Source organism: Neomonachus schauinslandi, chromosome 14 (genome assembly GCF_002201575.2).
Source record: "Neomonachus schauinslandi chromosome 14, ASM220157v2, whole genome shotgun sequence".
Classification (NCBI taxonomy): Eukaryota; Metazoa; Chordata; class Mammalia; order Carnivora; family Phocidae; genus Neomonachus; species Neomonachus schauinslandi.
Window position 1 is genome coordinate 5,053,510 of NC_058416.1, and position 24,817 is coordinate 5,078,326.

The 24,817-nt window shown below is 39.7% G+C and overlaps 1 non-coding gene across 1 annotated transcript; it reads left to right on the plus strand.

The window, feature by feature from the left end:
* The first annotated feature begins 22,287 nt into the window (after positions 1-22,287).
* Positions 22,288-22,394, plus strand: LOC123326728. The gene has a single exon (XR_006541281.1). It is a non-coding gene; the product is annotated as a U6 spliceosomal RNA (small nuclear RNA).
* Positions 22,395-24,817: the final 2,423 nt, after the last annotated feature.

Sequence of the window (24,817 nt, forward strand, 5' to 3'; positions counted from 1 at the left end):
ATGGAAAGTCTGTTAAACTTCTAGACACTGGATGTGTGAGAAGCAAAGCTGACCAAAGTGTGAATGCCATTGGCAGTTTTCATTAACTTTGAACATTTTTATTCATCGACTCTTGACCATTAGTGATTTATGATAAATGAGTTAAAGCTCTGCTGTTTTCTGTATTCCTGTGACATGATTTGTTTCTTCCGTGTTTCAGGATCCCAAGCAGGTGTCACACCATTAATTTATCAGCTTTATGTAGCCCTTCTGAGGTCCATTTGCACCAGCTCGATCCCTGCTGTCAGGCACCGGAAGCTCCTCGCCTCTGTGCACTCACGTCCTTCCAGCTATAAAACGAGCATGATGTGAGCAAAGAAAACCTCCATCAAACACAAATCAGCCAAGGAAATCTGACTTATTCGAGAATGCAGCAACTTGACATCTGGCCCAGGGGGGAGAAAGACAGAAAATAAATCACAAGAAAAATGAACAAGGCTATTACAAATGGTAGGTAATTATCTAATGAAAATGTGAAATTTTAGTTGTATTTTTTTCATTTTTGAATTTGATTAATGGTGTAAGACTCCAACAAATATGTATATAATTTTATTGACTGTTTCCCTAGTAAATGCCTCATTGAGACCAGATGTAGAATCATTCAAAACTTAGTCAGCAGTGATCCTAACAGGCACGAATGATCAAATGTTGCGGCTAAGAGATGAAGTATGAACTCTCTGTGGAAGGGCCCAGCAATGGGGAAAAGACTCAGCTTCCTTTATCCATTTTAGAGGAAGATGCCGCAGGATGAAGAAGAGATGTCTTACAGTGTGTGGTTTTGTGGTTGTCTTCTAGCCAGTATGATTGCTCAGGTCAACAAGAACTGACATAGCTGATATTTCATTAAATTTCACCTTACATCAGGTGAGATTAATAAAGGCTATTCACAAAGATACACAGCGATGTTTCTAAGATGATGAATACGGAGAGAAGAACATCAGAGCGTACTGATGCTCTGGACACGAAACCTTGTTGTGCCAGGGAGATTGGTTTGTCTCAGGTGCTGAACCAAAACACCTTTGTATACCAGCAACGCTATGTTCAAATATTTAACATACTGATTTTTAAATGTTCAGGAAAACCCCCTGTTCTTTGCATCACCACATCTTTCCACCAAGATAAGGAAGAGACCCTCCTCCTTTTTGTGAAGTGTCCTGTTTTCTTTCATGGCAGCAAGAATGAAAGAAATGATGCTGACTCACAATTGTATCGTGATCCTGTACTTACACATATATTTTCTTATTTATGTCAAACCTTGTGAGACGGATAAGATGATCTGCCAGTGCAGTATCAGAAGGAAACCTAAAGGCCTTTGTTAACACTCATGGAGAAAAATCATGTGGGGTATGAATTGGCCACAAGGAGATTTGAGTCCTGTTTCTAATGCCATTTCATGATGACCTTAGGCCATAAAATTGTGTTTGTGTCTTTGCGTCCTCATGCATAAAAGTTCAGTCGTAAATCACTATCGATCTTGTGTGACATTCTATTTAATAAAGAATTAACATACAGATATATATAATGCAACTTACACATTTAAAAAATCTGGATTCAATTTGCAATTATAAAATACTTTGAACAAATATCTGTGACATACAACTGGGTGAACAATATATTTTCTTATATCAGTCGATTTTTTCTTGCTGGTGTATAAAAAAGATGAACAGACTCCAGACTCACACTTACTGGATTTAAATCTCAGCTCAGCTGTGAACCTTTGCGAAAGTTACTCTGCATTTTCATGCATAATTCCCCTTCTCTTTAAAATGGGATAATGGGGAGGACTGTCTTTTTTTTTTAATTTTTTAAAGATTTTATTTTTTATTTATTTCAGAGAGAGCGAGAGAGATCACAGAGGGAGAGGGAGAAGCAGACTCTCTACTAGGCAGAGAGCCCAGTGCGGGACTTGATCCCAGGACCCCAAGATCATGACCTGAGCAGAAGGCAGATGCTTAACTGCCTGAACCACTCAGGCGCCCCAATGGGGAGGACTATAGCTAGAGGATGAAATGAGTTGATATATGTAAGGTAATTAGAAGAGGGTTGATACATGGTAATCCCAATATAAAAGCTAGTTCTTCTTAAATTCTGGGAAATATTTTAATATTAATTAATCTATCTTGAATTTCCGTGAATAACTTACTCACTTTTACTAAACACTGAGGCTTCATTTTACTTTGCCTTGTCATGTTTTTCTTTTACATAATAAGTTTACTTGAATTATACTAATACTTTCAGTCACTTTTGGGGGGGAAATTTTGAGAGCAATCTGTTTGTTGATAATAATGAGGTGTCCATCTTTCTGTGATATACTAATATTCCCATTTGTAATTTTGATGGTATGTATGAACTGGTTATTTTGATATGTGTGATTTTAGTTGTGTGCTGTATCATTGAGAGTTTAACCTGCCAAAGTGAGACAAGAAGATGTGATTTGTGGAGAGTTGTTTTTTGGGAAAGAATCTCAGGAAATGGTGGTAAGATGGCCACACAGAATTAGCCAAATCCCGTGATATCCCTTAAACTCTCTCGAAACATTTTTAAAGGTAGTTGAGAGTTAATGGCTGGATGTCTAAGGTGTTACCTGGCTTGTGGCAAATCTGAAATGCTTTCCCTTAAAATCTAATTCACTAATGAGTCAACTCCCCAATATTTGCTAGGTAATTTCTTTTTTTTTATTAAGATTTTATTTATTTATCAGAGAGAGAGAGACAGAGGCAGGCAGAGGGAGAAGCAGGCTCCTTGCTCATCAAGGAGCCCGATGTGGGACTCGATCCCAGGATGCTGGGATCATGACCTGAGCTGAAGGCAGACGCTTGACCGACTGAGCCACCCAGGCATCCCTGCTAGGTAATTTCTGAGTGCTGGGAAGTGTGAGCAAATTTTGCATGCTACTTCATAACATCTTGGTATTAATATAAACAGGGCATTAATTTATATAACATGGAAAGGTGCAGCACTGTATATCCCAAGATTACAGGAAGCCCAGTTTTAGAAGGAGAGACATAGATTCTGATGTTCCTAATATCTCACACATCAATTAAAATGTGTGTGTGAATGCGTGCACACGCATTTATCTGTATTTATATCCACATCTGTGTGTATATATTTTTTTAAAGATTTTATTTATTTATTTGACAGAGAGAGACACACCGAGAGAGGGAACACAAGCAGGGGGAGTGGGAGAGCGAGAATCAGGCTTCCCGCAGAGCAGGGAGCCCGATGCGGGGCTCAATCCCAGGACCCTGGGACCATGACCCGAGCCAGAGGCAGATGCTTAACGAGTGAGCCACCCAGGCGCCTCCTGTGTGTATGTTTGACTGAAAGCAACTTGATTGTAGATTTTGGCAACCATATATAGAACCAAATATTCTTAACAGATTCTATTCTTTTGACTTAATTTTCTTTAATTAAAAAAGGAAAATTTACCATAATTCTGTATTATCTGTAATATCTGTATTATCTGTAATTTCTTTTATTCTGTAATATCTTTTTTATTTTAATGAAAATTTTAAGGCAGTATTTTGGAGACAAATCAATTGAAGCCATATGGTCTGTGAAGTTTTTTTCCAAGTTCATTATTTGCTAACATAGTCTGCCATACTTTAATGAAACAGAGTACAGGGGTTTGGACAAGGGCCAACTAGCAATAAATTTCTCACATTCCTGTTGACTCACCTAGTTTACGGGTTTTAAAGCATTGTGAAATTTGCCAAGGAAATCATGTTTGGTCTAAATATTGAACATGTAATAGAAAGTAAGGAAGAGTTAGATAATTTGAAACTAATCAAGTATAGGAAAATAAGAAAAGTTGAGAACTTACAGATACCATGAAAGACTTTAAATAACTTAAGTCTATCATATTTCACTAACATTTATTTTTTTATTTTATTTTATTTTTTTTTAAATTTAAAAAAAAATTTTTTTTTTAAAGATTTTATTTATTTATTTGAGAGAGAGAGAATGAGAGACAGAGAGCATGAGAGGGAGGAGGGTCAGAGGGAGAAGCAGACTCCCTGCTGAGCAGGGAGCCCGATGTGGGACTCGATCCCGGGACTCCAGGATCATGACCTGAGCCAAAGGCAGTCGCTTAACCAACTGAACCACCCAGGCGCCCCCATATTTCACTAACATTTAAAGGTTGACTTACCAGTGACCTGCTGACAGCGTCTGTCTTTGCCCATGGTTAATGAGTAACATGCAATATGAGATGTAGAATATCGATTTGCTTTTTGTATTAAATAGAAGAATATTTATTTTCAGATTATTTTAAATTAATTAAACAATACTTTGAAGTTGGTAAGTTCCACAGGAAAAACTGAGTGTTGGATGTCTCAGTGAACTAGACCCATTGTTCAAACAGTACATTCAGTTTTATATTGTCGGTTGTGGTCAGTGAAGCTTTTCAGTGTAAAGCATATGCTTTCAGCTGTTTTATGAGAATTACTGCTTAAAGCAATGATGTGAGACACTTGATCCATAATCTTCTTTTTTTTTTTAAAGATTTTATTTATTTATTTGAGAGAGACAGAATGAGAGAGAGCACATGAGAGGGGGGAGGGTCAGAGGGAGAAGCAGACTCCCTGCCGAGCAGGGAGCCCGATGCGGGACTCGATCCAGGGACTCCAGGATCATGACCTGAGCCGAAGGCACTCGCTCAACCAACTGAGCCACCCAGGCGCCCTGATCCATAATCTTCTATCATATTTTCATCCTTGGAAATCTTTTCAACTGATGATGCTCTATGTATGCTCCTCAAATTATTCTAAGAGCAAACATTATACAATTCTGGCAGCTTTGTGCATCTTCACCATCACTGTTGAAGTCTCTATACTATTATAGTTTGTCTTCCTCTCCAGGGAGATGTAGAAAAGAAGAATCTTATGGTGAAAACTACCAAGTTAATGAAATGGATAATGTAATTGGCACATTTTCCAGTGTAGTGTTTCTAAGACATTTAACAAAGGTGTATTTTATTTTTACCTCATTATGTTACAACTTTTAACTTTTTCCAAAAGTTTGTTTATTAAATATTTAAAAGTGATTTTAATTTCAAAAACAAAGCTTTTAAGATATTTATCTTGTGTTAGGAGAGCTGTTTTTGATTTATGATTAAAGAATTCAGGAAACTAGCCAATACCTGAGTTCATTTAACATTTACTCAACAAATGTTTATTGCTACTTTTTTGGCACTTTGCTGGTGTAGGATAAGTTTTTGAGCAAAAGAGATAGAGACTCTCCTTTCCTGAAGATTATAGTCAATTGGATGACCATGCACCCCCAAAGTCTGCATTCTTAATTTCATGTAATTAGAATTTAGAGAGTCATATGTGACTAGTAGCTACTGTATGGGACAGCATTGGGTTGGAGGTTGTCAGGCCAAGACGCTGACAAACTACCAGGGAAGCTGATGCAGTAAGCCAGCCACAGACAATAAAGACATGGTTTTAGTCAATGGCAGTGGGAATGAATGTAAGAGGGTGTGTTAAAGGGATTTTTAGGGAGAGAAAGAGATTTGGGTGACCACTGCTCTCTGTGTGAACAGCCAAGCCCACTGCAGCATTATTCAGTGATAGGGGGAGAGGGTAGGTATGAATCAAAGATGACTCATTATCTTTGAGGTAAAGAAGAGAAGAAAGACCAAGATGGAGACGTGGGTGAAGACTGATATTGGAAGGGCAGACACAGAAAACCAATAATCCACAAAGGAGATTGTTATGTAGATGATTTAGAAGGAAATTCAGAAACTGTGGTGTCACTACTTCCAGAATACTTTCAACAAAGGGTGAAGGTTTCAAAGTCAAAAGTCATGGCTGAGTAGAATAAAGACTAAGGAATATCCAGTGGGTTGGGAATTTGTGTCAGAGGTAATCAGACGCAGAGTCTATTCGAGATGTAGGATCTCTATGGGGTTTAATGGTTGAGAAATAAGCTCTTGGTAAAGGCAGAATTTTATATATACCCACTCTTGTCCAAGGGAGTCAAAGGTCACACTTAGAGTGTGTGTGTTTAGAGGGGACTGGGACCAGGTTAATGTGAAGTGGTGGAAAACTGCGTCTACACTTTCATTTGGATATATAAATCTTCCTTTCTATTCCTGTCTTTCGTGCTGTAATTTGGATTTGGTCCATATGGTATTAGGAACTACTATTTTCTATTGTTCCCCGAACTTTCTTGCAACCTGAGTACTGACATTTATTTTTATTCATATTATTTTGTCAGTAATGCAAAAGTGATTTCACTTTGAACCTATTTTAATTTGTCAGATATTCTATTCTTTATCAGAAAGTGGGCTTTCTTCAGCCCATTTTGTCAGATTCCAAAATTCTTTCTTAGACACCAGGTCATGAACTTTTGTTAACTTCTCTATTCCTTGGTAATCAAAACACTTCACACAGAGAACATTGCATTTATATTTTCACGGCCTGGTCATCTGACACCTCTACAGTTCATGGTCACTAAACTCAACTGATTCCTTCAAAACTGCCTGGCTTTTCGCCCATCTTCCTCTGGTTGGTCTGCTCTCCAGATCTCCAAAATAGTTATTTCAACCATTAGAAGCTCTCTTCCAACCTCCAACCCTCCCTGAATCTCAGCAGTGGACTGCTCATGCTACTTTACCAGAAAAAAGAGAAGTTATAATAGAAGTTATTAGAGAGGAACTCCATCCACGTTCCTGCACCCATAAATAAATATAAATATTTGGTTCCATTTTCTACCCCAGCTCTCCCTCTCCTATTGGTAAATAATGGAAGCCAATACCTCCTCTGGGAACTACTCCATTCATGCTTTTTAAATCAACTTGTTGATTATCTTTCCTCCGTGTTTTCAGCTTTTCTCTCTCTACCTAGTCTGCCCACGAGTACTGAAATATGATTCAGTCTTTCCTGTTTTTTAAAAGAAAATGAAATGACAGTAACTCTGCCTGGATGTTGCAAGATCGCATTTTCCCCGTCTAGTCGTGGCCGACCCTGACGGAGAGAGCTGTGTGCAGCCGCTCCTCGCCTCACTCCCCCTCACTGTTCGGTGCCATCCCTTAGGCTCTGCGCCCTTACTCAGTGGAGTCTGATACTTCCAGGGGACCCAGAACACCAAGTTCGGTAAAGCCAGGAGCGACTTTCACTCACTGCTGACTCAGCTTTTCAGTAACACTCAACACAGCTGACACTCCTACCTCCTTGGGTGCTCTCCCTGGGGCATTTCTGACCCTGTTCTCTCTCCTCTATTACCAGTCTCCCTCATCCTCCAGTACCAGGTCGTCTTCTGCCTGTTCCATAAGCACTGGGGTTTCTCCAGGTTTAGTACTAAGCTACCTTTTCTTCTTATTTTACTCTCTTCCAAGGCGATCTCATCTATACCTACCTGCAGCCTCAATTACTGATACCCAGAATAGTCCCTACTTTATTCTCTTGCTGAGATTCTTATTCTAAGTGCCAGGTTTGTATCTTCAATACATGGGTGGCATTCTCCACGAATGTTTTAGAAGCATCTCCCTCAGAGTAACCCTAAAACTGAACTCATGATCTTTCCCCACCTGCTTAAGACACTGCAGAGATTCCCCTCTATTCATCATCCATCAAATGTCTTAATTAGTTAAAAACAGTTTGCCTCAGATTCATTCATATATATAGTAATTATTGCTTTCTTGTGAAAGTCCCAGGAGTTAGCTATTAAAGTGAAAATGGAATTCTTTTTCTGCTAAACCAGAACAAAAATCTCTCCTTCAAATCTGGCTATCCTTATATTTTACTGGAGTGCTAGAAGATAGGAATTTCATTTTAGTTCAATCCAATGTGATTTGTGTAATTTACAAAATGCCACGTTGCAACGAGCTAATATCAATCATAAAAGACTATGCTCTTATCTTTGGAATTAATCAATAAGGTAAACCTTATTTTTGGAATTGATTTCTTCCATTAGCCACCTAATACAGCCAGCAGTTACATCAATTTCACCTCTACCTCTGAGGAGGATGCCAAAACAAGTGGCGAGGGGAAGTTAGCAGTTTGAGGCTTTTCTGTTTGGCATCTTAGAACATTCCTGAAGGTCAAATTCCATTCTTTTGCCTCCAAATAACTGGGGTTAGGTAAAGGCAAACTCTTGCTTTTAAGTAGTCAGAAAATTGGGATGTTCAGCAAACACTTACATGATAGATTTCTAAAATGCTGAGGGTCGGAGGGAAGGGTAAGAAAAAAATGAGAATTTATTATACAACTTATTTATTGTGTGAATTGGCTAAGATGTAATGAAAATAAAATTGCACTGGGGGAATAAAAATATCTAAATTTGAATCCCAGGTCTGTCAAAAGACCAAGGCTCTGCTGAATCCCATAGCAATGCCCTGCCTCAGTTTCTCCAACCCAAAAATGATCAAATACCCATTGACAGTTAATGTCTGTGGAAGTGGTCTGTAATTACAGTACTATAAAATTATAACCTATTATTCTTCTTAAAAGTCCATAGATAGTATACTAGGCCATCAAATAATCAGATTGAGCTTCACTCGAGCTTAACGTTTTCAAAGCTTCTTGATATGAGAAACCGTCCATCTGGATATCCCGGGGGAATCCAGAGAATGATGAAAAGCCCTCCTGAATCCCTGTGCTGCTGACAGCGTCAACCGAGGCAAACCAACCAACTCGCAAACAAAGTAGACCTGGGCCTTTTATAATCGTCCTGTGGGACTCTGCCCCAGAATTTTATTCCAAGGCACATATTTATTTTCTTTTTTTTTTTTTTAAAGATTTTATTTATTTATTTGAGAGAGAGAGAATGAGAGACAGAGAGCATGAGAGGGAGGAGGGTCAGAGGGAGAAGGAGACTCCCTGCTGAGCAGGGAAGCCCGATGCGGGACTCGATCCCGGGACTCCAGGATCATGACCTGAGCCGAAGGCAGTCACTCAACCAACTGAGCCACCCAGGCGCCCCACATATTTATTTTCATTTGTCATCTTACTTTTACATTTTGGTTCTTATAATTTCATTTAATACAAGGATGCCAAACACAAACATCTGCTGTGAGATGCTTAGAAGAGAACATGCTTATTTTTCCCCAGTTGAATATTTTCCAGCTACATAAAAAATTCTACAGGACAAAGTTATTACTAATTAAACAAACTTTAAAGATTAAATGATTACGGCCTTATTTCATCCCTATTTTCACTGAGACAATGGATGTAGTCTTTTCTATTCTTTCCATTTATCTGATTTCATTCTAGTTGGGGAGGCCCTGGCCCCCTCTCTCATGAGGGGTCTGAGGCTCACTTCTCAGCAGCTGGTGGTGTGAGAACTTCCTCAGCCAGCCCCCTGCTCCCCAGGAGACTTCCTTGTGGTGGTGGCATGTTGGTCATGATGTCCTGTGTGCTACACCCTTACTGTAGTTTCCATAGCATAGCTGATGGGAGCCCCCCCCCTTTTTTTTTTAAGATTTTACTTATTTATTTGAGACAGACAGAGAGAGAAAGCACATGTGCACACACATCAGTGGGGGGGGGCAGAGGGAGAGGGACAAGCAGACTCACCGCTGACTGGGGAGCCTGACTCGGGGCTCCATCCCAGGACCGTGGGATCATGACCTGAGCTGAAGTCAGATGCTTAATTGACTGAGGCACCCAGGTGCCCCTGATAGGAGACTCTGATCTCAATCTGCTACTTTCCATCAGTTGGTTAAGTATTGGTTAAAAACTCTGAAAGCAGGTGCTGAGCATAATTAAGCTTCTCCAAATGCCCAGTGGATACCCCTAGAAATATTACTAGGCTTTAATGATCCGATCTTTCAGCAGTACTCGTTGGTGGGTTTTTGTTCATTGGCCAGTATTTCACTAGCTTTCCATTTATCAATCCATTTAATAGGAAGAATAATCGTATTTTGCTTATCTGCTCATATATTCTTTAAACTGCTCAGCATGGGTAAGAATGTCTGTGATTTTGTTACCAAAATGAAATATTTATTTTAGCAACATTTTGTTGCCTAATAAAAGTGTAGCTTCTTCATTCTCTCACTGGTTGGTGGGGAACAGATCCTCAGCATGTTACAGATTTTTGGCCACTGTTAGAGGACAGTTACCCAAATATATGCTATAGGTTCTTTTCCACACAGTGGCTAATAAGCATGTACAGTAGTTCCAGCTTACCTTTGAGAAATGAAAACCAAATGTAAGGAATACCTTTCACCCACAAAATGGGGAAGATTAATAAGAATACTAATAATAATGTCGGGGCGCCTGGGTGGCTCAGTCGGTTAAGCGGCTGCCTTCAGCTCAGGTCATGATCCTGGGGTCCTGGGATCGAGCCCCACGTCCGGCTCCCTTGCTCAGTGGGGAGCCTGCTTCTCCCTCTCCCTCTGCCTGCCGCTCTGCCTACTTGTGCTCTCTCTCTCTCTGTCAAATAAATAAATAAAAATCTTTAAAAAGAATACTAATAATAATGTCAACGAGGGAACTTTTATACTCCTGATAGGCATGTAAGTTTGAACAAACTTTCTGAAAGCAATTTGTTAATATGTATCAAAAGCCTCTACCCTTTGACTCAGCAATTCTGCTTTTAGGAAATGATCCCAAGAAAGTAACTGAACATGTTCGTACAAGGAAACAACTACAAAGAAAGCATTACAGTCTTTTTACGATAGACAAAAATGGGAATGATCTACGTGTTTGATAGTAGATGGATAGTCAAAGAGATCATGGAACTATTGGACAATATGCCCATTAAAATGTAGGAATAGAAATAAATTTTCTGACTTGGCAAGACAGTCACATCATGCTGTTCAATAGAAAGAAAAATCATTAAACAGAATGGAGGGATTTTTTTATTATTATTATTTTCACATATAGAAGTGGTATTCTGTGGGTGGGTGGGTGATGGGTGACTTTCTCTTCCTTCCCCTGCTTTTATTCCCTTTGCATATCTGCATTTTATTTTGTAAACAATAAACACATGATAGTTTTTAAGTAAACTGTTAGGGAAATAAATGTTTTTAAATAACACGTTTATACGGAAAAGCTCATCCATCTCTTCTTCCTTCTCCTCAATTCCCCTCCTTATGACAGCCACCAGCTGTGATGCTTAATGGAGGAGATTCATGTCGCTGTGGTTTGTCTATCGCTACTATGTTAAAAGAATGCAACTCATTGGTTACCTCACTCTTAACCTTATGAGAAAGGAAAAGGGGAGATGAAAATAGAAGGTGATATTCAGATTAGGGAGAATCAGTAATTTGTTGAATATATAAAGTTGTTCTTTACACTCACTGAGGAAAGCATTAAAATGCCAGACACTTCCTGAAGTTGGATTTGTGTTAACAAAGCAAATAAGTAAGTCACCAATTAATTTAATGGGAAACTCTTTTTAACTAAACAAGGTCATTGTGGATTTTTTTTTTCTCACTCAGTAGCTCAAAATGTTGAAATAGGCATTTGAGTAACAAAGCTTTACGCTTTTATTGTATTTAAATTTCATTAAATTATGTGAAGTCATTTACAGTCTTGGCATCAAAGTTGCTGAATCATTTTTTGGCTTATTTCGGGCAGCTTGTGGGATTTTTCTTCAACCAGCCTGTTTCAGTAACATTGTTAGAAGAGTTCTTTCAAATAGTTTACTTTGTTTTTGTTTTATCTAGGTTCTCTCCTCCCAATTAAATGACTTAAGTACAAATAACATTTATTTTGACCCATCTTCTCTTCTGAGACCAGACGAAGCCTGTTGCCCTACTTGGATCCATGGGACATTTCCAGAATGTTGAGAGAACGGCATTCTTAACTATCCATTAACGTCCTTTGAATGAATTTCCAATGATGGCCGTGAGATTCTTTAAGCCTTTTCAGAACATTTCAGCAAAGTTAAATTTTCTAAATTTAGGAAACATTTATTTGCGCAGTCAATTGCAAATAGAAAGTGGGGCTATTGTTGCAAAAAATAGAAGAATGAGCATATCTTCTTCAGCGCATTGCATCTAAAAATGTCAGAGTACTGCTGCAAAGATCACTTTCAATGAGATTTCATCTGCTCTTCATTACAGCCACATCAAATGCAGCTCTGAGTGCAGGGAAAAGCAGTTGGTGGATGTGCCGCTGGACGAACCAGCTTGTGGTCCACAACCCCCTCCCTCCCAGTAAAGCTTTCTTCCCAACAGCCTGGCTTTAAATCTGTGGATTCAGAGTTCTCTAGCTGCGCATAAATTCCTATTGTCCTTAACTAGAAAAACTTACCCTCCTCCAAATCTGTTCAGAAATGTGGCCCCAAAGTCCCCAAAGGACAGTTTGAGTTTCTCAACATCTTTCAGCCAGAGGAGAGCCCTAAATGCAAACCCCGTGCCTCAAGGATGGTGGATGAATCTCTGGAGGATTGTCATAAAACACTGAATGAATATACATGTGTATTTTAACTAAGCACCTATTTTCTTCTGTTTTCATGGTTTACATGATTGTAATGTGGAAAATGATATATTTGTTAATCTAGTTATGTCTTAATGGAAATGACAGTTAACTTCTCAGTAACCTTAGCTGAATTGTCTACCTTTTTGATGTGGTTCAGCAAGACTCCTGTGTCCAGAAAGAACAATAAGCGAAGACAGGATCCAGGGTCCTGTTGACAGATCTGTTGTGAGGCCCCGGCACTTGTAAGCCTCTGTAACATACTGCACCATAATTATGACGCCGATTTCATCAGTTCTATTCAGAATTTGTTGATTTGCTCAATTCACTTCCTTGGCAGGATAGAGCCAATCAGTTTGAATCTGTGGCACACAAACATCACTTTCCTTTTCTTTATAACCTTCTGTACAAATGGCGTATACTCCCTTCCCTGATGCCCACCAAGGTGGGGTTTTATACATTTTAATAAGCTGGGTTTACTGTTCCGTTCGTCTGTTTCAGGCAACAGTTTCACTATGACTTTCTATTTGTGAAAAGGGGTCTGGTCTTATAGAAAGAAGACCCAGAATATCTCCATAATGTATAGAAAAATGTGGCTTTGAATAGGCCTGAGAGTCTCCTCTAGTGGGAAGAAGGGGAAACAAACAAGGGAGTTATTCCTTTAAATAAGATAAAAAACATAAGAGCTGGCATTTTGTGTTTGTGGTTTAAAATTTTACTAGTATCTAGAATCCCATCAGTGGTCCTGAGACACATCTGGTGCACGTAGGTAAAAACAATGCAGCTCACAGAAGACCAGCAGCATCTGGAAGAAGAGAACTTTTGTTTAGCGGTTGAAACCATGAAGTGAAATTACAATCCACTTCACGATGTCAAAATTTGACAAACAACTAAAATGCATCTCATTCTACAGCATGTGACTTCAAGTCACATCCTTTTAGAGTCTCCACAATTTCCTGAGTTAAATCACCCTCACATTAATTCCTTGTTGCATTTGCTCCATCCTGTCTTCTTGAATAATGAATCAGGGTACGGCAGATGGATAACCATCCCTCGAACAATGTCTGAGCCTTGCTTCTTATCTTTAGAGGCTGTAGGACATCGCTGCTAGGCAAGGTGACAATTCTGAGCTCCACTGACTTGAGCCTGACATCCAGGAGAACCCCACTTGGCACAGGTGCCGATCCAGGGCCATGCGCAGTGAGTCCACGCTTCTTTGCTTATAGCTCCAAAGGGTTCAATGGGTCTCTCTCTTTTTTTTTTTAAATGTTTTATTTATTTATTCATGAGAGTCAGAGAGAGAGAGAGAATGGCAGAGGCAGAGGGAGAAGCAGGCTCCCCACCTAGCAGGGAGCCCAATGCGGGATTCGATCCAGGACCCCGGGATCATGACCTGAGCCGAAGGCAGATGCTTAACCATCTGAGCCACCCAGGCGCCCCCAATGGGTCTCTTGAGACCCAGCATTCACATTCTCCCTGGGATTGGAATTCAGGTCTCTTTTATGGACACGGTTTTCACTTCCTAAATCTAGTATTACTGAATTTCTTGATGAGAATTCCCTGCTCTAAACATAACTCTCTAAAAACAACGCTCTCAGCTGGATTTCTACTGGGCCATCCAGTAGAAAATTATAAGTAAGAATCTAGTAGATATTATAGGTAGTAATTATTGGTTTGGAACTTGGTTTGAAAGTCCTTGTCTTCCCCCCAAATTGACACAAAACAAGAATAGATGGTTTGCAAAGAAGGGAATACAAATGGCCTGTAAATATGTGAAAAGATGCTCAACTTCTGGGAAATCAGATTAATTCACATGAAAGCATAATATGCCGGTGCCTAGTAATAGATTAGCAAGACTTTAAAAATTGATAAATCCTAGTATTTAGTGAGGGAAAAGCAGGGAAACAGAATCACAAGCACATTAATGACTATATAAGTTGGTGCAAACTTGCTGGAAGGTAGTTTTGAAATATACTGTTGGATTTCAAATACAGGTGTGGAAATTAAAGAAGACCAATGAAATGAGAGCAGACAAAACGACTTAGTATTGTGGGGCATTGGGTACCATTGCTTCTGTGTCAGCAGAGACTCAGAAGAGAGGGTCAGCTGTGTGGTGGAGGGAAGGGCGTGTGCCCTGAGCAGAGGCTGTGAGCGGGCAGAAACGCCAGGTGGGCCCACTAGACGTGGGGCATCTTATGTGATTCCCTAAAGTTTTCTCTGGTTGTTCCTCAGTTGGAGGGAAGGAAAAAAATTAGGAAAGCTGTCAGTTATTAATAAATTCCTGTCTGTTGGGGTGCCTGGGTGGCTCAGTCGATAAGCGTCTGCCTTCGGCTCAGGTCATGATCTCAGGGTCCTGGGATCGAGCCCCACATCGGGCTCCCGGCTCAGCAGGAAGCCTGCTTCTCCCTCTCCCACTTCCCCCTGCTTGTGTTCCCTCTGGCTGTGTCTCTCTGTGTCAAATAAATAAATAAAATCTTAAAAAAAAAAAATCCTGTCTGTTCTAGGCTGACTGTTAGAGGGATTACTCTCTGGCTTCCTGGATCCATTGCTAAATGGTCTTCCTCCCTCCAAGTCTGACTTCCAGCCCGTAGACTGGCTTCCCGGGATGGTTGTTGTGAACGATGGGCTGTTTCCCTGGCAGATTCCATTTTTATTCATGGTCTGACAATTGTCTGTTTGTGTATTCAGTCTCTTGTAGGAACCCAAAGAAGGAAGTAATCAAACTACAATTTTATTAAAGAAAGCATTTGTTAGGTCACAGAACAACTGGTGAGAATTATTATTTCCAACTTAACATTATTCTTGGCTATCGTGAAAAGCTGAAGCAATGGTTTTTGATTCTCACAAAGATACATATCTCTCTAAAAAGGAAGTAACAAAGGGAGACATCATTCCATTAGCACAACATAAGGATCTTCTTTATAAACTGCCATGTGAAGTGTTAGAATCCATGCTGATAGATCCCAGTGCCCACAAGCACCAGGAACACAAACCAGAGAAACCAAAAGAAAACCAAAGAAGATGAGGTGTGTTACGTTGCTACAAGTGGGAAGATGCACGCCATGGGCAGTCACGAGGGGGCTCAGTAGGAGTGTTAAGTGGGCTTGTCGTACAGTTTGGGCTTTTGATTTTGGGGAGGAATGTAAGGAAATTAATTTTGGATTGGACGCTGCCAACAAGCAGAGGTGATCTGATGACTGAACATCTTAACACTTGTTACAGTGGAAGAAGAGCAGTGCAGTGGGGTTTGAGGTGTGATTGGCAATTGTGCTCACACTGGCCAGGATAAGACATGTCCAGTCACTTTTGTGGAACCATAGTGTCTTTGATCTAGTTTTTTTCCAACATGGTCATGGAGCGATGGCCTTTGATGTTGGTATTCTGTGAAAGTGTTGGCATTCAGTAGGGAACCCCATGACCCAGCTCATGGTTCCCAAACAGTGTGCAGAGATGCTCTGAGGCACCACAGCACATTTTTAAGGGCACCCTGGAGCAGTTTAAACTTTTGAGGAAAGCACCGTGATCCACTGGGTATCCCATAAGCACCACCATATTGTTTGTACCCAACAGTGTAATGCAAGCAACGGTTGGGTACTTCCCTCGGCTTAGGGGCACGATGGAAAAAAAACAACTGGGACACTAAGGACACTAGGAACTGAGCGAGTCTAAGAACTTTGGGTTTGCTCTTACTTGACAGGCCAGATACTGGGTTCCAGCTCTCAGGGCTGGGGTGCTCTTCCTCATCCCTTTCTCTTTCCTTAGCCCTCAGCAGTAGAAGTTTGAAACTGTGAGAACTGCTGGTCCAGACCTGTGCGGCAAATATGGTAGGCACTTGCCACTGTGTCTTTTAAAGTTACATTTATAAACTTAAATAAAATCTAAATAAACAGTTCCTTAGTCACACTGGCCATACTTTAAGTGCTCAGTAGCCACATCTGATGAGTGGCTACACCATTAGTCAGCACAGATGGAGACCATTTCCATCCCCTTAGCAAAGCCCACTGTAGAGACAGGTCAGAGGGGCTCATTCCTCAGACTCTTTCATCTGTGCCCACAAACTGGTCTAAGTCCTGTGGGTCCAGCCATTCCACCAAAAGAAGATGCCATGTATAAGCTCCTACTCTTCCCATTCAAGTTTTCACATCCGCTAGCTAAGACATGCGTTCTTAAGCATGGAAGTTGCCAGGATCCCTCTCCCCGCTCACAAATGGAAGACTGGCAAGGAACCCCCTCTCCATATGCTACAAACAACACCTCAGGCTGCAATATTTGCCTTTGTATTATTTCAACACCGTCTTGAGTATCACTCCCCAAACTAAAAGATGTGTACAGCGTGCACAGATTCCTATTTCTGCAGTTAGAGCCTGTGTGACAACAAACACTAAATACCAAACAAACACTAAAACAGATAAACTCATAAACTTATTTTCTCAGCTTCCAGTAATTAGGGGATCAAGACTCAAAAGTTCAATCTCAGAGTATCTTTTGAAAAGACAGGCAACCAAATCACTGCCCTGTTTGCTAGCAGGCATCTGGACCCCCTGAGGACTCCATGTTGACCTTGACCGGCACTGAGTTTCTCCAGCTTCTCAGGTGACGCTCCTCTGCTTTCCCCAGGCTTAAACGGCTGGTGGTGATGCAGAGTAGGTCAGGAGCTTAGATGAGGAGTCAGGCTGCCTGTCTGTGATGCTCGGATCCTTCGCTTTCTAAATCTGAAAACTTGGGACAAACCCTCTAGCTCTCCATGCCTCATGTTACTCATCTATGAATTTATAGATTTAGAGGGAGGAAAAACGATAACATCTAACCCAAACTCACCAGTGGTTTTGAGGATTAAATGATTCAATGCATGTAAAATTACACCAGGCATATAATGCTCCTTTCATAAGTGTCAGTTATTAGTATTATCATGTGTCAGGTACTGTTAGGTGATTTCACATGATATGTGATTTATGTCTCATAAGGACGGAGTAAGATGTTAATCTCACTTACTGATGAGGAATTTAAACATCAGAAAATGTAAATAATTCACCCCCAGTCATACAAGTTAAGTTACAAAGTTGAGATTCTTTGAGTCCTTAACAAGGTTAAGTCTGACAGTAATATTTTCCCATAACACTCGGAACAGTTTCAGTTACACACTCTATACACTTGCAATGGTTTGTGAAGTGTTGTTCTTCCCTGGTAGACTGTGCATATGGCGAGAGCAGGTTCGTGTCTGCCTTGTTCAATGTTCCACCCTGATTTCCTAGATCAAGACGCCAAAAGCTGAGGCGGCTCTTGAGAAAGATGGATTGAATGAGTGAATTCACAGACAGATGAATGAGTCTGTTGAACCTCAAGTCTGTGTCTTTTGTCAGTGAGCACATATTTTTATCTTCTTTCTAACAAGCAAACGATACATAGCTGATACATTTTTCTAGTTCAATGCCCCACCATCATCTTCTCTAATCATTAGATTTTCTACGTAAGTTGTAGTATTTAAAATGCTACTCTAGACATATTCTACAACATTTCTTTTTAAATCGTCCCTAGCAAATCTCTGTCATCTCACACAATAAATACTTCAGTCTTCATTACAGGCTCCCATAATGTTTTTGTTTTGTTTTGTTTTCTTCCTTAAGCCATCAAAACCTATCATCTCTTTCAAGGCACAGCTTGGTAGAGTTCAGTACTTTGAAAAGCATATTTCCTAAACAGCTCAGCCTGTGAAAAAGCCCCAAGTTCTGTAAGCACAAGGGATGCCAAACACGTGAGCTGCGTCCTGGGGATCCACAGAGCACACTGTCTCACCTTACAGGTTTGAAAGCCTGTGTGAATGGATCTTTGTAGCTTTGTTTATCCCAGAATTTCCAACATTTATTTGAAGATGAAGTCTTTTCCTCAAGTTATAACTATTAATTCCTGGGTCCCTTTTGGGGAATGTAGGGGCTACAGAGAAAGGCTTAATTAAAATCCTGGCTTCCTCAGGTATGAACTTAGGGAACTTACTGACCTCAGTTAAATCTGAGCTTCTTTGCATGTAAAGTGAAATGACCCTCTTTGCCTCAGAAGACACCTTTAAGGAAGGGATGATATAACTCACGGTTAGCACATGGAAAATAGACATGTCCACTTGCTTCCCTCTCCTCTCCTGGTAGCAGGGCAATCGTGGGGCGGGTGCAGCTGGCTTATATGCCCTTGCTCTGCCCACGAGAGCATGCAGAGGAACGCAGCCAAGTATCGGCAAAGCCAGCATCCTACTAACTCCAGCATTTATCGCCCTTGTCCTCCAAACCTCCTTTGTTTAAGTCAATCTGTACATTTATATTCAATGTATTACATTATAGTGAGATTTTAAAAAAAAGATTTTGTTTATTTATTTTTGTGAGAGAGAGAGAGATTGAGAGAGAGCACAAGCAGGGGGAGTGGGAGAGGGAGAAGCAGGCTTCCCACCGAGGAGGGAGCCCGATGTAGGACTCGATCCCAGGACCCTGGGATCATGACCTGAGCTGAAGGCAGACGCTTAACGACTGAGCCACCCAGGCGCCCTAAACATTAAATTTTTTATTAGTGGATTATTAAAGTTATTGCTCATTTTTTACAAAAATAACATTGGTGTGACAAAATCTAAGTCGATTTAGATAAGATTTGTCATGGAAATGGATCACTAGTTTTGAAGTTGAGTGACATGTTGAATTGCAAAGCTCAACAGTCAGGATTTAGCTGTGATAAAAACCATGGACTTGAGTGGTGTTTTAGTAATACAGAAGGTGCTGACTTGATCCAGGGTTGGTTAGGATGACTAATGTCTGGACCAGGGATTTGCCTTCAGGGTCAAGGAATCCATCATGATCTTTGACTTATACTAGAAAAAATATATATATTGTATGTATAGAGAAAACTCCAATCCCCTTGAGAATGACACTTCCTGTACTATATCCTAAGTACCGTTTTAACTCTGAAATCTCAACTCCATGTAAAGGAAGCTGTTGCTAGGTTACATAGTCTGCAATTAACTGGCCTTTACCTTCTTTTGTTAGAAATTTTGCTTACTCGCTAATATGCCAACATTCTAAATCCATCACTTATACAGAATAAGTGCAATTTAAGCATATAAGGGGAACAATATCCACCAAGTGCTGATAACAGATTAAAGCATTTACCCATAAGTAATGTCAGCAGAAATGAATGTCTTGACTGAGGGGACAAAAGTCTGCAGTGAAGCAAGAATTACCTGGGACACTGGCCTTAAACAGCTCTACAAACTCAAAGGCAAATGCGCTGTGCGCTACTCACATGGTGGGAAGCCTTTACTCCCCTCATTTATCTACAAACTCTTATCTCTGTGATTGCCTATAAAGATTGAGAAGCTTTCTATTTTGGGGAAATACAAAGCATAATATTAGCACAGGCTAGAATTCTATATGTCTTAATGGTGAACAATCCTGAGATAAATCCTACCTACCTCAATCTTTTATTGTAATTCTGGAGTTAATTTGCTAATATTTAATTGGATGATTTTTTGCTTCTGAATTTCTGTTAGATATCTCATGAATTAATTGGGAATATTTGCTCTTTCTTTAAACGTGTTACGGACTGAACTTTTGTGTCTCCCCCAAATTCCTATGTTGGAGCCCTAATGCCCCAATGTGGCTGCATTTGGAGATGGGCCCCTTAAGGAAGTAAGGGAGGTTGACAGAAGTCATAAACATGGTGCCTTGATCAATGAGATTAGTGTCCTTAAGAGATACTGGAGAGGTCCCTGTTTCTCTCTCTCCCTTTCTCTCTCTCTCCGTGTGCACAAGCACTTGGGAAAGACCATGTGAGAACATAATGAGAAGCCAGGAAGAGCATTTTTACCAGAAACCAAATCAGTTGGCACCTTGATCTCTGACTTCCCAGCCTCCATAACTGAGAAAATAAACTTTGTTGTTCCAACCACCCAGTCCACGGTATCTGTTACAGCAGCCCGAGCAGAGTGAAATAATCTGACATTGAATATTTTAGGTAATATAGGAAATATTTTTTCCTTAAAGGTTTGGTAGACTTGCTAGGAAAAAAAAGGAATTTGTCAAGTTTTCAAGGGAACTTTGTAAAAACTGAAAATTATGTTTTCAATTTATTTTATGAGAATGGTCTAATCAAGTTTTCTAACGTGAGGCAATTTTTGTAATGTATATTCTTCTAGAAAACCATCAAGTTGCTTTTTTTATTTTTTAATAAAAGGATTTTTTTTTCTTTAAGAAAAACTCCTTTGCATCTTTAGTTCTGGCTTCTTTTCACCTTTTTCATGTTTATTCTAACCTCTCACTTCCTCTAATCAGAGTGTTTATTTTATTGTTGGCTTCAAAGACCAGTTTTTGATGAACAGTGATGTTTTCAAAATTTCCGTTACTTTATATTATAATCTTTCCTAACCCCACCCTTCTTTATAGCATTATTTTTGGTTCTTTTAATGAAAGAAATTCAGGAATAAATGCCTGATAATTTTAATTTCAGTGTTTCCTGTTTTCAGATAAAAGTGCACTCAAGGTTATAAATGTTCTGAATCCTGCTTTGAATGCAGAACATAAATGTTGTCATCATTGTTATTTAACTCCAAATAGACGGCGATTTCCACTTTGATTTTACTCCAAGAACTGTTTCAAAAGGTGTTTTAAAACTTCCTCTGTATTCCACATGGCAATCACAGAATATGACTATGAATGTGATTGACTTAATTTCCACTGTTTGGAATTTAATAATTTTTTCATGTCATGAATATTTGAAATTTCATGAATATTTGAAAACTATTGGTATTTTCAGTTTGGTATGTATAGTTTTGTGAATGTATTTATTAAAGCAAAGTTAAGTAGGTTACTCAAGCCTTTATGGTTTTCCCTACTTCTTTTTGGTTACAATGTTGATTTCTGAGAAGTGTTTGTTACAATTTTGCATCGTAAGTATGGATATAATTATTCCTAACATTTTGTGTTAAATTTTCCTGATTAGACCCAGATTAATACAACTCCCTTAACTTAAAAAAAAATTATTTATCATGCATAAGAAGCCCAGTGGAAATTGGGACCGTTTGGGGTGAGGACATTGCCACTCCAAACAGAATCAAATTTGTGTATCTGAGGAAGAAGGAAAATGAATATTAGCAGTGTCTGCCACAATTTATTCTTATCTGTGAGTGTGTGCACATGTCTGTATTTACCAACTTGATAGTTTTCTTATTTAATTTAATCATGTTTTTCAAATATTACTTAATATGTTAGGCATGATCGATGTAATTATTATAAGTAACATAGGATTTTATTTTTACCATGTTTTATACTTTCTATTGCTATATATTTCTTTCTCCTTTGTCCCCACCCCCTTCTCTCTACCTTTATTAAACCTTCCCTCATGTTGGGTTTCTTCTTTTGTTTCCAGGTTACCAGCCAGCACCTGCCCTCCCCTTAGCTTTAACATAAAGGTTAATTAGACTCCTACATGCTCGAGTGACAGTTTGGCTGATAGCTAAAGCTGTGGGCATGACATTTTTTTGTTTCTCATGGTGACTGTAATTAGCTCATTATGGAGATACTCTCTCGTTTGTTTGTGAGATTACATTTCTCATACTCATTGAGCCTTTACTCTGTTCCCATTCACTGAGGGGTACTTTTGTCTTCAAGTAACAGGAAACCTAACTTGAGGGTTTTAATCAAACATGAGTTAAATTTTTTCTACAGTTTGTGTCTTCTGGGCGAAATACTAGCTCCATGATGTCAGATTGAACATCTCTAGGATTGTGTTGGCTTTCCTCGTGATTGCAAGATGGCTGTTGCATGTTCACCATTATGTTCTCATTCGGGTAGGAAGAAAGCACCAACCATATGGGTGATGCATGTATAAGAAGACAAGAATTCTTGTGCTCGTTTCGGCAGCGCATATATTAAAACTGGAACGATACAGAGAAGATTAGCATGGCCCCTGCACAAGGATGACACGCAAATTCGTGAAGCGTTCCATATTTAAAAAAAAGAAGAAGAAGAAGACAAGAATTCTTTCAGAAGCACCTTGAAAGATACATTTGCTTACATATCCATGCCTACCCTCAGCAGCATGAGAGAATGGGGAAGCAGGTATCCTGCCGAGGGGTAGTCATATAGCTTCACAAACAAATCAGAGCTTTATTATCAGAGAAATATGGGGCAGTGGATCTTAGGTATGTATTTAGCCTTATATATCACCCTTTATATCTCCAGAAATCAGATCCTATGCTGAACCACTGCAAGATTTCCAGTGCTCCTATATGTTTAAGTAAGTTTCTATATTTTTTGCCATTTTCTCAAAATTAGGGAGGGTGGAATATTGCCATTTTGAGTCAGAAGTCTGTGTCTTTTTCAAATTTTTTACCTTCAGTCTTTTCCCAGTCTTTTCATTTTTCAATTGCTCGTGAATTTCTTTTCTTTCTTTTCGAATTTCAGATAAACTCAGTTCTATTTATTCATTATTTTTGAAAATTTTTTCTTTGAGCGCAGTTGACACACGGTGTTACATTAGTTTCAGACACACAGCGTGGTGATTCGACGTCTCTATGCCTGATGCTGTGCTCACCCCAAGGACAGCTACTGTCTGTCACCATACAACACTATCACAGCATCACCGACTATATCCCTGTGCTGTACCCTTTATCCCCGACTGATCCATTCCAAAACTGGAATCCTGTACCTTCCACTCCCCATCACCCATTTTGCTCATTTCCCCACCCCTTTTCCCTCTGGCTACCATCAGTTTGTTCTCTGTATTTATAGGTCAGATTCTGCTTTTCATTTGCTTCTTTTGAACTTGTTTTCTTAATAAGAAATTTGATCAAACCATTCCCTGTCTCACAGGACTTTTCAGTGTGGGGTTAACGTTCATCAGACTCCTGGTCTGCCATTCTCTCTAATGCTTCTTGGGCCGGAATCCTGCTTCTCAGAGAGTGCCATGCTTTCTCCCCTCTTGGCCTTTTCAGATGTTGGGTTCCTGAATAGAACACGCCGCTCTTCTTGCTTCCCTGAAAAACTCCTATTCATTGTTCAAGAACCAACTCAAGATCCTTTTTCTATTAACCATCTATTCCTCAGATGTCCTGGGTTTCTTCTCCTTGGGTAGTCCCAATACCCCGAGTTGTCCTCACTGGGGCTCAGCTCTCTGTTCCCCAGTTGGCACTGAGGGATCAGAATAATTTGTGCATCTCTTTATCCCTAGAACTTAGTGAAGTATGTATAACTGGTAAGAACTCAGGTACGAGGAATTCTTAATCTCAGGAAACAAACTGAGGGTTGCTGGAGTGGTGGGGGGTGGGAGGGATGGGGTGGCCGAGTGATAGACATTGGGAAGGGTATGTGCTATGGTAAGCACTGTGAATTGCGTAAGACTGATGAATCACAGACCTGTACCTCTGAAACAAATAATACAATATATGTTAAAAAAAAAAAAAAGAAGAAGATAGCAGGAGGGGAAGAATGAAGGGGAGGAAATTGGAGGGGGAGATGAACCATGAGAGATGATGGACTCTGAGAAACAAACTGAGGGTTCTAGAGGGGAGGGGGTGGGGGGATGGGTTAGCCTAGTGATGGGTATTGGGGAGGGCACGTTCTGCATGGAGCACTGGGTGTTATGCACAAACACATGGAACACTACATCAAAAACTAATGATGTAATGTATGGTGATTAACATAATAATAAAAAAGAAAAAAAAGAACTCAAATATTGGACTCCATGAATAAATAAATAAGCAAGGAAAACGTCTTCAAGAAAAGTACTTCTCCTAGATTAGTAAAGGATGATTTTTTTTTAGAAAACAAAATAAATTTTCTAAAATAAGAAAATAATATTCTGGAAAATCTTACTCTGTGCAGCACTACCTCCTTCAAGAACTAATCTCTAAGCATGATTTTGTGATCAGTTGTGAAAGTTCATCTAATCTCTGTCTCCATCTCTCTCTCTCTCTCTCACACACACACACACACACATACACATCACGTACATACAGACAAACTCAGGTAAAACTATGCTTAAATTATCTCATACCTACACATGTTGATTCTAAGTTTCTTTTTTAAAATAGTTTATTTAAATTACTTATTTGTTGGGGCACCTGGGTGGCTCAGTCGTTAAGCGTCTGGGATCCTGGGATCGAGCCCCGCATCAGTCAGGCTCCCTGCTCTGCGGGAAGCCTGCTTCTCCCTCTCCCACTCGCCCCCTGCTTGTGTTCCCTCTCTCGCTGTGTCTCCTCCGTCAAATAAATACATAAAATACATAAAATCTTAAAAAATAAATTAAAAAAATAAATTACTTGTTTGTCTAAAATAAAATGTTATTTATATCTGGTATGGAATTAAAGAAATAAAAAATCCTTTAGTTGCTACTTTTGTAAGATGTGGGTTCTTAAATATGTTTTTAAATATAAA